Source organism: Natator depressus, chromosome 5 (assembly GCF_965152275.1).
Source record: "Natator depressus isolate rNatDep1 chromosome 5, rNatDep2.hap1, whole genome shotgun sequence".
Taxonomy (NCBI): domain Eukaryota; kingdom Metazoa; phylum Chordata; order Testudines; family Cheloniidae; genus Natator; species Natator depressus.
The window spans coordinates 133,712,758-133,728,620 of NC_134238.1; the positions used below are offsets into that span (position 1 = coordinate 133,712,758).

Genomic DNA, 15,863 nt, shown 5'->3' on the forward strand with positions numbered 1-15,863 from the left:
TTCCACAACTTGCCACACCTCACCACCAGATGTCAGAGTGGAGCTCATCCTGACACTGCTTACAAATACACCTAAATTCTTAAAGTGTAGGCCTTTACAGACAGGCCTGAGTATCTATATCCAAACATGTCCCCTCCACTAGTTCTGTTGAACCCCAGTCTGTGACTCACAACAGCCTCATGGGCCCCACAGTGTCCAACTCCCATATGCCTGCTGACCTGGCCCGAAAGGCAGGGGCACTGTGAGGACCCCAGCCTCTTCTCTTCTCTCTCTGCAGCAGAAACCACGTGGGCTTGAGCACGGCTGCTCCCTGCTCTGATGCAGCACCAGCGGCTGGTGGCTAACGGTAGAGCTGCAGCACATTGCTGGCAGGACGTGTTTTCTGCAGAGAAAACACATTCTGTGCAGCACATGAACCTGGCCCATCTGAAGCAGGATCCCTCCAATTTTGCCCACACATGTGCAGGATGAATTTTATGTGCCCCCAGATGGAGGTGATGTGTCACACAAAATGCATGTGGTGGGGGTGGGACCGAGGGGTTTAAGAGTGTGGGAGGGGTCTCAGGACTGGGGCAGAGAGTTTGGGGCAAGGTGTGAGGGCTCCGGCTGGGGGTGCAGGCTCTGCGGTGGGGCTGGGGATAAGGGGTTTCGGGTACAGGAGGGTGCTCTGGGGCTACAGCGGGGAGAGAGGACTCTCCCCAGCTCTCTCTCTCCACAGCAGCACCTGGGCCGGGGGGGTGGGGGGGAGAGGTGCCTCTCCCTGCTGTGGCAGGTCCGGGGCTGAGTTGGGGCCTGGGGAGGGTTGCCCCAGGGCTGGAGCACCCACAGAGAAGAATTACTGGGTGCTGCTCAGAGACACCAAGACAGCCAAGCTCCCTCTGGCCCCCAGTGCCTCTCATTTGCTGGGGGCCCCACTGCCAACTCCTCCCCCTCCCGCCCACCACGAACAGCTCCAGGAAGGAGGGGGAGGAGCGGGGACTGGGAGCTCTCAGGGGAGGAGGTGGGACGGGGTGGACCAAGGGCAGGAATAGGCGGGGTGGGGACTTGAAGGAATGTGGGCAGGGCCGGGGGTGGAGGGGAGGGGATCAGGGGGGTGGCTGCAGCAAGTCCAGGGCTAAGTTGGGGTTGGGGTTGGGGTCGGGCATCTCTCCCCCAGCCGCAGCAGGTCCCGGCTTGGTGGGTTTCCTGAGTGGCTGCGTGGCGCTAAATAGGCTGCGGCCACACTGCTTACAGGGAACTGAGGTTCACAGTGGGGCAGAATTCCCCCAGGAGTAGATGGAGGGGGGGCCAGGGGGTCAAGACTCACAGGATGGGCCATGCTCTAGACTCTCCTTGAGCCATGGTGACACAGAGGGTTGGTGGTCAGCAGAGTATCACAGAGCTGTAGATGCTGCCCGGCACTCTGGGTTCTCAGCCTGGGGCCCATGGGCCGCTTGCGGCCCAATCAGCACAGGTGCAGCCCACGTGACATCCTCAGAGATATACACGTAGTATATATATTTTGTGGATGCGGCCCACGTAACACACAGAGAGCTGCATAGGCGGCCCACAATGGCAAATAGGTTGAGAACCACTGCTGCAGACAAAGTAACAAGTGAAGGGGACTGACCTTGATGTCTCCCTTTCTCAGTGTCTTCTGAGCAGGAATTGTATTTTCCACAGACAGTGCTTCAGGTAAAGCTTAAACTCACAACCTCAGCATCCCTCCCCTCAGCCCTGCTCTATCAGTGCCATGCACTAGCCCCTTGCATCCCTGGAGCACACATTGAAGTGCTGGCCTCCTTGTCTCAAGGATGGATTTGGACGGGGGAGGGGGGGTTGAGTGAACAGCACAAAATCCGTGTTAAAGTCCCCAGGAAGGCAGGAACAGGTGGCCATCCTTCAGTAATAAAGCTGGTTGCTGCCATCAGCTGTTAATGGGAAGGTGGCTGGTTTAAATCACCTAGGGCTGGAACTTCTCAAGCGTGAGCTTAAGGTGTCTCTTAAGAAGAGGAGGAGCAGGAAGTGTCCAGGGCCAGCTCTAGGTGATTTAAACCCAGCAAACCAAGCATGGGCTTGGGGCAGCACTTTTCAAGGGGCAGCATTCCGCCCCCCCCCCCTTTTTGTTTTTGCTTTGGTGTCACTCCACTTGGGGCAGCAAAAAACCTAGAGCCGGCCCTAGAAGTATCTCTTCCATTACTGTCTAGCCCCACCTGTTTCTTTTCCTCCTTCAGCCTCTCTCCTTCCCTGTTGGGGCAATGCAGAGACAAGCCCCCATCTGGGGGAGTCACAGAGAGGTTGTAGCCAATGGAGTGTGTGTGGGACACGGAGAGGGTTGTGACTCTGTCTGTGTGTGTGGAGGGTCTGTTAGGGAATGGGTGATGGAAAACAAAGGGGAAGTGAAAGTGAGGCCCCTGTCTGAGTATTATGATCCTGTGTGGCACTGCCATTCCCCTTCCAGAACCTCCCCTGATCTCATCTGTCACTGCACCCAGCATTTGTAACCTGTCATCATCACAGATGTGCTGCATAGGTATGCCTCAAATAGTGAATGTCCCTCTTAGACAGCAGAAGCAGATCACAAACTCACATAGGAGCTATGGGCAGATCTCCTGTCACTGCCGCATTCATCTGGAAGGTGGTTTACAAAACATAACACTTCCCCTATGTAAGAGAAACACCCTCCTCCCAAACACCCCTCATTGCCACCACCTTACTTTGCTCTCCGTGGGGGCTGTTTGTCCTGTGGGATCTGACTCTTTCTGGGAGTCTTAAAAGGGCATTTGGGGAGCAGGAGTCATCCCCATGGAAATCACTTCTTTCACAGGGCCGCCTTCTTAGCCCTGCTCTCTCCTGTCTTGCTTTTAGGTGGGCTCTTGACCACCTTAGAATCATAGAATATCAGGGTTGGAAGGGACCTCAGGAGGTCATCTAGTCCAACCCCCTGCTCAAAGCAGGACCAACCCCCAATTAAATCATCCCAGCCAGGGCTTTGTCAAGCCTGACCTTAAAAACCTCAAAGGAAGGAGATTCCACCACCTCCCTAGGTAACGCATTCCAGTGTTTCACCACCCTCCAAGTGAAAAAGTTTTCCCTAATATCCAACCAAAACCTCCCCCACTGCAACTTGAGGCCATTACTCCTTGTTCTGTCATCAGCTACCACTGAGAACAGTCTAGATGCATCCTCTTTGGAACGCCCTTTCAGGTAGTTGAAAGCAGCTATCAAATCCCCCCTCATTCTTCTCTTCTGCAGACTAAACAATCCCAGTTCCCTCAGCCTCTCCTCATAAGTCATGTGTTCCAGTCCCCTAACCATTTTTGTTGCCCTCCGCTGGACGCTTTCCAATTTTTCCACATCCTTCTTGTAGTTTGGGGCCCAAAACAGGACACAGCACTCCAGATGAGGCCTCACCAGTGTCGAATAGAGGGGAACGATGACGTCCCTCGATCTGCTGGCAATGCCCCTACTTATACATCCCAAAATGCCATTAGCTTTCTTGGCAACAAGGGCACACTGTTGACTCATATCCAGCTTCTTGTCCACTGTAACCACTAGGTCCTTTTCTGCAGAACTGCTGCCTAGCCACTTGGTCCCTAGTCTATAGCGGTGCATGGGATTCTTCCGTCCTAAGTGCAGGACTCTGCACTTGTCCTTGTTGAACCTCATCAGATTTCTTTTGGCCAAGTCCTCTAATTTGCCTAGGTCCCTCTGTATCCTATCCCTACCCTCCAGCATATCTACCACTCCTTCCAGTTTAGTGTCAACTGCAAACTTGCTGATACCGGCTGCCAACTAGACATGGAGACATTGATCATTACCCTTTGAGCCCGACGATCTAGCCAGCTTTCTATCCACTTTATAGTCCATTCATCCAGCCCATACTTCTTTAACTTGCTGGCAAGAATACTGTGGGAGACTGTATCAAAAGCTTTGCTAAAGTCAAGGAATAACACGTCCAGTGCTTTTCCCTCATCCAGAGCCAGTTATCTCATCACAGAAGGCAATTAGGTTAGTCAGGCATGACTTGCCCTTGTTGTATCCATGCTGACTGTTTCTGATCATTTTCCTTTTCTCTAAGTGCTTCAGAATTGATTCCTTGAGGACCTCCTCCATGATTTTTCCAGGGACTGACATGAGGCTGATTGGTCTGTGGTTCCCAAGATCCTCCTTCTTCCCTTTTTTAAAGATGGGCCTTTTTCCAGTCATCCAGGACCTCCCCCGATCGTCATGAGTTTTCAAAGATAATGGCCGATGGCTCTGCAACTCCTTTAGCACTCTTGGATGCAGTGCATCTGGCCCCATGGACTTGTGCTCATCCAGCTTTTCTAAATAGTCCCAAACCACTTCTTTCTCCACAGAGGGCTGGTCACTTCCTCTCCATGCTGTGCTGCCCAGTGCAGTAGTCTGGGAGCTGACCTTGTTCGTGAAGATAGAGGCAAAAAAAGCATTGAGTACATTAGCTTTTTCCACATCCTCTATCCCTAGGTTGCCTCCCCCATTCAGTAAGGGGCCCACACTTTCCTTGACCTTCTTCTTGTTGCTAACATACCTGAAGAAACCCTTTTTGTTACTCAGCAGTGACGTTTGTGGGACTTTATTCTGCCTTTTTTTGTCCCTGCTGCAGCCACCACTTTCTTAGGACTATTCCTGGACATGGGCATGGTGGCCTTTCTGGGGATCCTGGCAGCTCTAGCCAGTTTCTTGGGGGCTATTTTCCTGCTTAGAGCCACTGGCTGGTTCTTGTGTCTTGTCCTGGGGCCCAGCTACTGCTGGCTGACTGTGAAGGAGTCAAGGTGCTGGTGATCTCTGTGAACTCCTGAGCCCCACCTGGACGTGGTTCTTTTTCTTCTGCACAGCCGAGCTCGTGGAGAACAGGGGCCAGCACATGTCCATTCATATTCTATCTTTGTTTGACCAAACAGAGTCCTGTGGCACCTTAAAGACTAACAAATTGATTTGGGCATAAGCTTTCATGGGCTGGAACCCACTTTGTCAGATTTGTTAGTCTTTAAGTTGCCACAGGACTCCTCTTTGTTTTTGCTGAAACAGACTAACACGGCTCCCCCACTGAAACTTAGCTTTGTTTAATCGATTAAAACAAACTAGAGCCTCAAAGGACAGGAACTGTTTTCAGCTGGACAGGTTTGCTCGGTGTTTGTACATTTTAACAGGAAAAATGTTGAATGATTAAATTCATTTCACATCCCCATTCAGCGAAACTCCTGAAGACACAGGAGATGGATATGAAAATATATTTCAATTAAAATAGAGAACGTTTAAGAGAGCACCTGGATTTGAACCAGAGACCTCTTGATCTGCTGTCAAATACTCCACCGCCGAGCTCCCTGAGGCAATATAGCCTTGGAGCCAGTGATCTTGGAGAGTGTGAAGGAGACACTTATTTCAAAGAGCTTCTCTTCCATTCCCAGACACTGGTGGTTTTAAAAATGGGGTTTCATTCAATTTTATATTTGCATGTAAACACCACAGCTTGCACAATCCCCGCAACTGCTCAGTCTCACTAGAGCACAACAACTTTGAGGGACCACACCCAGCTACCCAGCTCTGCATCCTTTAACCTCTTCAGCATTTCTCCAATCCCTTAAAGCCACAGGGCACATCATGTAACTTGAACCCATCAATCTCTATATCTTTAATGACTTAATTCCCAAAGCATTCTGACCAGAAGCAGAGAGCTCCTGAGAGTGTCAGCCACGCTCCTGTGCCCTGCGGCAGAGCGGTTTTGGCAGCAGGCAGGGTCTATTGTGCACAGGTCACTTTGTTATATTTTGCACACTTTCTGGTTCTGTGGGAGAATTCTTGTCTCCCATACAGCAGCCCTGGGCTTAATTCGTGGCCAGTGCAGACCTGAGTTTTATGCTTAGATGTAGAAATTGCAGAATTTAAGCTTGAAACATGGGCCAGTTTCCTCCCCATCCCCGTACCATTTCACATCTTTACATCCAAACATGATGACTTTCTGAGTGATCTGTCTTAGTTCAACCATACAGTGTTGGGGTCCATGTAGGACTCTCTGGGTAAAATCCTCTGGACTGTTATGCAGCAGCTCAGACCAGATGTTCATAGAGATTCAGCCTGCCTTTAAAATCAATGAATAAAAACAAACTATGGTGTTAAATTAATCCTCAGAAGCTCCTTTCCCCCTATCCAGATCCCCAGCAAAGTGCAATCCAAGGAAGAGGGCTGGTTATGAAGGACAGAAAAAGGAACTCCTTCTCCCTCTGGAGGAATCAGACTCTAACTTTGTTACATACTGAGGTGGCTTCCTTTCTTCTGTTCAAAATGGTTGAGCCGTGCCTGGCAATATATTGATGTTGGAGACGTCCTTAGCCAAAATAGGTTTGAATCCCCTTTCTGACAACAGGCTGAGTTTTTCTTGAATTTGTTCCCAGACAAAATATTCTCCATTCATTTTAACAGAGTCAAATCTTTAATGAGGTGTCACTTTTCCTCCTCAGTCTCAGTTTTTTCACCCTGAAGGTTCCTGTCCTCACAGCTCAGTGAGAGGATGTGATTTTGGGAAGGGGTTTTCACTCTGAAGTTTCCATGACGGGGCATTTCCAAGTCAGGCCAAGGAGTGCAGAATCTCAGATCTGTGTGAATGAAGAGAGAAAACGGAACAGTTCACCCACAAACCGCCCATCCACACACTCTGCTCCATGCAGTGTGAAAAGATCCTGCAGTGTGAGAACGTGGAGTTTTACCTGATAGGAAGGTAGTTTTAAATGACCAATCAGCAGCCAGAAAACCTTTACACCAGTTGGCTCTAATTTGTCTCCTCAGGCTCCAGTGCTGTGGTGACTCTGCAGTGGAGAAGTTGTTGTTAGCAGATACAAGGACCAGGCCAAATTTGCTCTTCAAATTCTCCACTTCATAGTTTTCCAAGTCTGGGAATATCCAGTAGCAACATTTCTAATGGGAAGGTGGATGCAGAGCAGTTCAATGGGAAATGCCTACACCTCCTGTGGGGGTGGAGTAGAAATGAATAATGTTGTGAGCATTGTTTTGGAAATTTGCCTTTGCTAACAAGGTTTGTTTCAAGTCTTATTTCATGTGATGGTGTTATTTGAAGGAATCGGGAATGATTTTTTATGATATTAATTCAAATCTAAAGTTTGTTTAATCAATCCTAAAAATTAGTGTCCCCTGATTTTTTGTCACCCAGCAAGAATAAACTGGTTTTATTCCATCCCTGACCTTCCATGGAACAACAGCAGCACCCTAAAGAAAAAGGAAAGCGAATGTCCCACTGTCAGGGATGCAGGTGGCCACGGCCCCTCAGTTTGACCATTGCCCTTGCAGGAGAGAAGGTTTCAATGGAATTGAATGCCCTGGCTCAGACAAGAGACACAGGGAGCAGCTGGGAGATGTCAAGAGTAACAAGAAGGGTTTCTTCAGGTATGTTGGCAACAAGAAGAAAGCCAAGGAAAGTGTGGGCCCCTTACTGAATGAGGAAGGCAACCTACTGACAGAGGATGTGGAAAAAGCTAATGTGCTCAATGCTTTTTTTGCCTCTGTCTTCACGAACAAGGTCAGCTCCCAGACTGCTGCGCTGGGCATCACAACATGGGGAGTAGATGGCCAGCCCTCTGTGGAGAAAGAGGTGGTTAGGGACTATTTAGAAAAGCTGGACGTGCACAAGTCCATGGGGCCGGACGAGTTGCATCCGAGAGTGCTAAAGGAATTGGCAGATGTGATTGCAGAGCCATTGGCCATTATCTTTGAAAACTCGTGGCGAACGGGGGAAGTCCCGGATGACTGGAAAAAGGCTAATGTAGTGCCAATCTTTAAAAAGGAAAGGAGGAGGATCCTGGGAACTACAGGCCAGTCAGCCTCACCTCAGTCCCCGGAAAAATCATGGAGCAGGTCCTCAAGGAATCAATCCTGAAGCACTTACACGAGAGGAAAGTGATCAGGAACAGTCAGCATGGATTCACCAAGGGTAGGTCATGCCTGACTAATCTAATCGCCTTCTATGATGAGATTACTGATTCTGTGGATGAAGGGAAAGCAGTGGATGTATTGTTTCTTGACTTTAGGAAAGCTTTTGACACTGTCTCCCACAGTATTCTTGTCAGCAAGTTAAAGAAGTATGGGCTGGATGAATGCACTATAAGGTGGGTAGAAAGTTGGCTAGATTGTCGGGCTCAACGGGTAGTGATCAATGGCTCCATGTCTAGTTGGCAGCCGGTGTCAAGTGGAGTGCCCCAGGGGTCGGTCCTGGGGCCGGTTTTGTTCAATATCTTCATAAATGATCTGGAGGATGGTGTGGATTGCACTCTCAGCAAATTTGCGGATGATACTAAACTGGGAGGAGTGGTAGATACGCTGGAGGGCAGGGATAGGATACAGAGGGACCTAGACAAATTGGAGGATTGGGCCAAAAGAGACCTGATGAGGTTCAATAAGGATAAGTGCAGGGTCCTGCACTTAGGACGGAAGAACCCAATGCACCGCTACAGACTAGGGACCGAATGGCTAGGCAGCAGTTCTGCGGAAAAGGACCTAGGGGTGACAGTGGACGAGAAGCTGGATATGAGTCAGCAGTGTGCCCTTGTTGCGAAGAAGGCCAATGGCATTTTGGGATGTATAAGTAGGGGCATAGCGAGCAGATCGAGGGACGTGATCGTTCCCCTCTATTCGACATTGGTGAGGCCTCATCTGGAGTAGTGTGTCCAGTTTTGGGCCCCACACTACAAGAAGGATGTGGATAAATTGGAGTCCAGCAAAGGGCAACAAAAATGATTAGGGGTCTGGAACACATGACTTATGAGGAGAGGCTGAGGGAACTGGGAATGTTTAGTCTACGGAAGAGAAGAATGAGGGGGGATTTGATAGCTGCTTTCAACTACCTGAGAGGTGGTTCCAGAGAGGATGGTTCTAGACTATTCTCAGTGGTAGAAGAGGACAGGACAAGGAGTAATGGTCTCAAGTTGCAGTGGGGGAGGTTTAGGTTGGATATTAGGAAAAACTTTTTCACTAGGAGGGTGGTGAAACACTGGAATGCGTTACCTAGGGAGGTGGTAAAATCTCCTTCCTTGGAAGTTTTTAAGGTCAGGCTTGACAAAGCCCTGGCTGGGATGATTTGATTGGGGATTGGTCCTGCTTTGAGCAGGGGGTTGGACTAGATGACCTCCTGAGGTCCCTTCCAACCCTGATATTCTATGATTCATAGAATCATAGAATCATAGAATATCAGGGTTGGAAGGGACCCCAGAAGGTCATCTAGTCCAACCCCCTGCTCGAAGCAGGACCAATTCCCAGTTAAATCATCCCAGCCAGGGCTTTGTCAAGCCTGACCTTAAAAACCTCTAAGGAAGGAGATTCTACCACCTCCCTAGGTAACGCATTCCAGTGTTTCACCACCCTCTTAGTGAAAAAGTTTTTCCTAATATCCAATCTAAACCTCCCCCATTGCAACTTGAGACCATTACTCCTCGTTCTGTCATCTGCTACCATTGAGAACAGTCTAGAGCCATCCTCTTTGGAACCCCCTTTCAGGTAGTTGAAAGTAGCTATCAAATCCCCCCTCATTCTTCTCTTCTGCAGACTAAACAATCCCAGCTCCCTCAGCCTCTCCTCATAAGTCATGTGCTCTAGACCCCTAATCATTTTTGTTGCCCTTCGCTGGACTCTCTCCAATTTATCCACATCCTTCTTGTAGTGTGGGGCCCAAAACTGGACACAGTACTCCAGATGAGGCCTCACCAGTGTCGAATAGAGGGGAACGATCACGTCCCTCGATCTGCTCGCTATGCCCCTACTTATACATCCCAAAATGCCATTGGCCTTCTTGGCAACAAGGGCACACTGTTGACTCATATCCAGCTTCTCGTCCACTGTCACCCCTAGGTCCTTTTCCGCAGAACTGCTGCCTAGCCATTCGGTCCCTAGTCTGTAGCGGTGCATTGGATTCTTCCATCCTAAGTGCAGGACCCTGCACTTATCCTTATTGAACCTCATCAGATTTCTTTTGGCCCAATCCTCCAATTTGTCTAGGTCCTTCTGTATCCTATCCCTCCCCTCCAGCGTATCTACCACTCCTCCCAGTTTAGTATCATCTGCAAATTTGCTGAGAGTGCAATCCACACCATCCTCCAGATCATTTATGAAGATATTGAACAAAACCGGCCCCAGGACCGACCCCTGGGGCACTCCACTTGACACCGGCTGCCAACTAGACATGGAGCCATTGATCACTACCCGTTGAGCCCGACAATCTAGCCAGCTTTCTACCCACCTTATAGTGCATTCATCTAGCCCATACTTCCTTAACTTGCTGACAAGAATACTGTGGGAGACAGTGTCAAAAGCTTTGCTAAAGTCAAGAAACAATACATCCACTGCTTTCCCTTCATCCACAGAACCAGTAATCTCATCATAAAAGGCGATTAGATTAGTCAGGCATGACCTTCCCTTGGTGAATCCATGCTGACTGTTCCTGATCACTTTCCTCTCATGTAAGTGCTTCAGGATTGATTCTTTGAGGACCTGCTCCATGATTTTTCCAGGGACTGAGGTGAGGCTGACTGGCCTGTAGTTCCCAGGATCCTCCTTCTTCCCTTTTTTAAAGATTGGCACTACATTAGCCTTTTTCCAGTCATCCGGGACTTCCCCCGTTCGCCACGAGTTTTCAAAGATAATGGCCAAGGGCTCTGCAATCACAGCCGCCAATTCCTTCAGCATTCTATGATTCTATACCAGATTTGTAGGCACTTGGCAGATTTAAGTGAAAGAAATTTAGGTTCACAGCATCTTTAGACACCTGAGTTAAGGAACAGCTTGGGGGTGGGGGTGGGGGGGCAGGCTGAGGATCGGTGGTATCGAAATGTCAGATTCAGGTACCTAAAATGAGAGTAGCAGCTGGGCATCTAAATCTTTTTGCGCATCTACCCCTGGTGCCTAACCCTCTTTGACAACTGCACGAGGCCCCTCTCTGCCTCCTCCGGTGCCTGATACCATCAAAAACCCAACCCCAAGTCATTTCTGAAAAGAGGCAAAATCAATGTAATATAATCTGGGTCCACAAGCACTAAAATACCTTAATCAGAAGCGTATGTGTCGTTGAGAGGCACTCCCTCCTAGCCAATCAGCTTTGTGCAGAGGAGCATGGAGGAGGGGCAAAGGGCTGGCGCTGTAGCCTTAGGTCAGCAAGAAAGGGACCAATCCCTCACCCCAAGAGAGCAGACTGGAGAACCTGGGGAGCGATCCCACTACTTCTCACATGTGAAGCCAGCACTTTTCCAGTTGAGCAAACTCCGCCCCCCTGGAGCCTGTCTCTCCAGTGCTCCTGCCACTGCCAGGCGAAGGAGGGCTGGGGCCAAGTAGTTTCTGCCCTGCCAGGGCTGGCTTTTTGGGAGGCCAAGTAGGGGGCCACTGGAGGGACTTAGGCCCCTGGTTGGCAATGCCTTTGAAAAGAAAGGATAAGGACACCCCTGCCACTGGAGAACATGGGCATCAATCCCACTACCTCTCACGTGCAAAGCAAGCACTCTACCACTTGAGCTAATTCCCCCACAGGTGAGCAGCTGCCCTCACCCCCCCTCCCATCTCGTTCCAGAGGCCACAAGGTCCCTGTAGCTGCCCGTGGCTCCTTTCCGAAAGGGCCGCTTGTCAGGCTGTTTCCTGTGGGATGGCTAGCTCAGTTGGTTAGAGTGTGGTGCTAACAACACCAAGGTTGTGGGCTCAAGCCCCATGCCGGCCACTTGACAGTCCTAGGGAAGTGGTGTGTCTTCCTTGAGCTGACTGCTATGGGCAGGGAGGCCAAAAGAGAAACAGGCTGAGCAGCTTACAGGGAGCAGGCAAGAGTCCTGGTGGAGGAGGGTCCAGCGTGCACAAGGCCAGCCTGCAGGGAATAGGCTCTGGTCACCTCCTTCTCTCCCCTCTCTCAGCTAGTTCCTTCACCTGGGGGCTGAAAGGGACGTATGTCCCTGGCCAGTTGCCTTCCCCACTTGTAGGAGAAGATGCTTATGGCAGGGCTCTCCTCTTGCCCCCTTTGTCCCTAACAGAAAGTTGCCAAAGGTGAGATGATGTGGAAAGGCAGAGATCCGCTCCTCACGCTCCTTGTCACAGTTGATGAACTTTCACATGCCTTTTTCTGCATCTGAGCCGACGCTGGCAGAACACATTGCGGAGCTTCCCAGGGGCTGCCTGGTGCAGCTGGCCAGACCATAGCGCCAAAGAGGCCGAGCCTGTGGATTCGAGACCCTGCATAGCTGAAGGCCTGGGGAGCACCATGTGACATTATCTGATTAAAATATGATCATGGACATGACTGTTGCCACCACTGTTATAGAATTGCAACCAATCTTATACAGGTGTGGCAAGTACGGTGTCGTTAGAAAAGCTATGATTTGCTGAATATGTTTGTGCTATTGATATGCCTGGATCATTTTTGCATTTGAAGCTATGCACAGTGGCTTTATACCTGTATTTCAAATATGTTTGCATCTGAGTTAGCACCCACAAGGTATTTAGCCTGCACATCTTGAAGTGACTATTCAAGTTAAATGGCTCACCAGGGAACACTGAACTCCCAGTGGACCATGGGAGACGCCAATCTACACCCAGTGGACTTTTCTGTGAACGTTCCATCTGGAGTCCAGGTCATGGCTGCTGCTGTGACTAAGCAAAATCATCCTTGGACGTGGGACTTGCCCATGGGACTCCAAACACCATCTTGTTACCTGTAATTTTCCACTGTCTCTGCTGAGGGCTTTGTCTGAAACAATGGAGGTTTCCATGCACATGGCAGAAGCTATAAAAGACCCTGGAAACATCTCCATTTGGCCCCTTTCCTGCTTAAACCGTTTGACTATGACCTTATACTAATGGGAGCAGTCTAACCAAAGGACTGAGGATCCTCCAGTAAGGGCCATCCCAAGAGATTGTGGTGCCCACGGGGGGGGGTGGGGGGCTGGCTCCAGGGTTCCACAGGGGGGGCATCCCCAGGCGTCCGCGGGGGGCGGGGGCTGTGCCCAAGGGCTGTGGGGGCCCGGAGCAGCTAGTGCAGGGAGGCAGCAGGGGTTGGGCCCTCCCCCGCACTCACGGGGCAGTGGGAAGTGGAGCGACCCAGACACAGCCCACTCTGCTCTGTTCCCCTGGCTCCCAGCCTTGGGGTTTGGGGGGGGTAGGAGGGGAACCGCCCCCAGCACTCACCGGTGGCGCTGCTGGGAGCCGGCAGAGAGAAGCAGGCTGGGGCCAGGTCACTCCACTTTCCACCGCCCAGTGATTACAGGGCGGGCCCGACCCCTGCTGCAGTCCCACAGGATGCGTAGCTCAGGGGAGGGGGGTTGGGGGGGAAGGGGTGGAATGGAGGTGGGGCGGGGGCTTAGGGGAAGGGGTGGAGTGGGCGGGAGCGGGCGGGAGCGGGGGCAGCTTTCCTGGCCACGAGGGGCCAGCTTAGCCAGCCAGGGGATCGGGCTGGCCACTGGAGCAGCCCGCAGCTGTGTAGTTTGCATACGGGGAAGGACGACCCTGCTACCAGTGATTCAGAAGCAACCAGGGATCTTATAAGCCAAGAGCTTATTCCATCACTGCCACAAGCCTGCTCCAAAGACTTTGCAATTATTGTATGTCTTTGATTCCTTTAGCGAATTTTAACTCTAGCCTCTTTCTTTCTTTCTTTCTTTCTTTCTTTCTTTCTTTCTTTCTTTCTTTCTTTCTTTCTTTCTTTCTCAGTAAACCTTTAGATTTTAGATACTAAAGGATTGGCAACAGCACGATTACTGGGCTAAGATCTGTGTTGTGTATTGACCTGGGTATGTGGCTGGTCCTTTAGGATCTGAAGAACCCTTGCATTTGATGAAATTGGCTTCAAATAACCACTCATCAGCAAGTTCAATGTTTTTGGTGGCAATAAAAGGACTGGAATGCCAAAGGAGACTGCTTTTCTGACTTCTTGTTAGCCAGTGTGGTGAAACAGAAGTTTACTTTTGTTGCTGGTTTGGTATCTCTTATCAGAGAATGACCACTGCTTTTCGGGTGTTCCTGCCCCATTTCTCAGCACTTTTCCCTGAATTGACCCACTAAGGGCTTGTCTACACCACGCAGCTTTTAGCAACAAGGCTGTGTCGACACAACCTTGTCGCTAAAAGTCAGTGGATTTGAACGCTCTTTTGCAGAATTTTGTTGGCACTTTTGCTGACAAAATTCTTCCAGCCCTGCGAGTGGCATAAGCTTTGTCGGCAGGAGAGTTCTCCTGCCGACAAAGCTGCGTTCACACTGCCGCTTGCGTAGGCAAAATGTTTGTCTTTCGCGGGGGGGCTTTTTTAAGTACCCGCGAAAGACAAAAGTTTTGTCAACAACTGTGCAGTGTAGGCATACCCTAAGGCACAGTGAGAGACGGCTTTTGCTCTTTTGCTGACTGCTAATGACAGGGAGCTAACACAGGAGGAAAGAGGCAGGCAGGCAGACCACAGTGGCCAGGAGGAAGTGAGAAGAAACAACAGACGAGTGGCTGGAGAATGTGGCCATCATGCCTGTAAGTGAGGACTGGCCTGACTTCCAAGGTCTGTGAGTGAGAGATTGTCTTCCAGGATAGATTGTAGATCCTTGATAATGCACTGGAGAGGCTTTAGCTGGGGGCTGTAGGTGTTGTGTTATTTTCCTTGTCGGGCCTGTCCTGTAGTAGGTGATTTATGGGTACCCGTCTGGCTCTGTCAATCTGTTTCTTCTTTTCCCTGGGTGGGTGTTGTAGTTTTAAGAATGCTTGATAGAGATCCTGTAGATGTTTGTCTCTGTCTGAGGAATTGGAGCAAATGTGGTTGTATCTTAGGGCTTGGCTATAGACAATGGATCATTTGATGTGTCCTGGATGGAATCTGGAGGCATGTAGGTAAGTATAGTGGTCAGTAGCTTTCCAGTATAGGGTGGTGTTTATGTGATCATCACTTATTAGCACTGTAGTGTCCAGGAAGTGGATCTCTTGTGTGGACTGGTCCAGATTGAGGTTGGTGGTGGGGTGGATATTGTTGAAGTCCTAGTGGAATTCTTCAAGGGCCTCCTTCCTGTGGGTCCAGATAATAAAGATGTCATCACTGTAGCATAAGTAGAGGAGGGCACTTGGGGACGAGAGCCGATGAAGTGTTGTTCTAAACTGGTTGTGGGTGAGGACAAAGTCACAAAGCTTAGCCACCATGTGTGCTGGTGGCTGAGGTTTGTGACTTTCTCCTCAGCCATACCCATTTCAGATTTGGGGCTGATTTATACCTTCAAGTCAGCGGCACTGCTATGGGTACCTGCATGGCCCCACAGTACGCCAACATTTTATGGCTGACTTAGAAAAAAGCTGGAATTCATTTGCAAACTTGACACTGTCAGGCTGGGTCTGAATTGAGACTGGGAGTGACTGGCTCACTACAAAAAGTAATTTTCCCTCTCTTGGTATTCACACCTTCTCCTCAACTGTTGGGAGTGGGTCACATCCATCCCGATTGAATTGGCCTCTTTAGCACTGGTCCTCCACTTGGTCAGGTAACTGCCATCTTTTCATGTATTATATATTTATACCTGCCTACTGTAATTTCCACTCCATGCATCTGAGGAACTGGGTTGTAGCCTGTCATAAATATAAAGGGAAGGGTAAACACCTTTAAAATCCCTCCTGGCCAGAGGAAAAACCCTGGAAGGGGTTAAGAAGCTAGGATAACCTCGCTGGCACCTGACCAAAATGACCAATGAGGAGACAAGATACTTTCAAAAGCTGGAGTGGGGGAGAAACAAAGGCTCTCTCTCTCTGTGTGATGCTTTTGCCGGGGACAGAACAGGAATGGAGTCTTAGAACTTAGTAAGTAATCTAGCTAGATATGCGTTAGATTCTGATTTTTTTAAATGGCTGAGAAAATAAGCTGTGCTGAATG

The 15,863-nt window shown here is 49.9% G+C and overlaps 1 long non-coding RNA gene and 1 other non-coding gene across 2 annotated transcripts in view; one reads left to right on the forward strand and one right to left on the reverse strand.

Moving 5' to 3' along the window:
• LOC141987119 (uncharacterized) overlaps nt 1-15,863 on the reverse strand; it is a 192,802-nt gene that overhangs the window by 151,485 nt on the left and 25,454 nt on the right. The gene's annotated exons all lie outside the window — the stretch shown is intronic.
• On the forward strand, nt 11,634-11,707 carry TRNAV-AAC (transfer RNA valine (anticodon AAC)). The gene has a single exon. It is a non-coding gene; the product is annotated as a tRNA-Val (tRNA).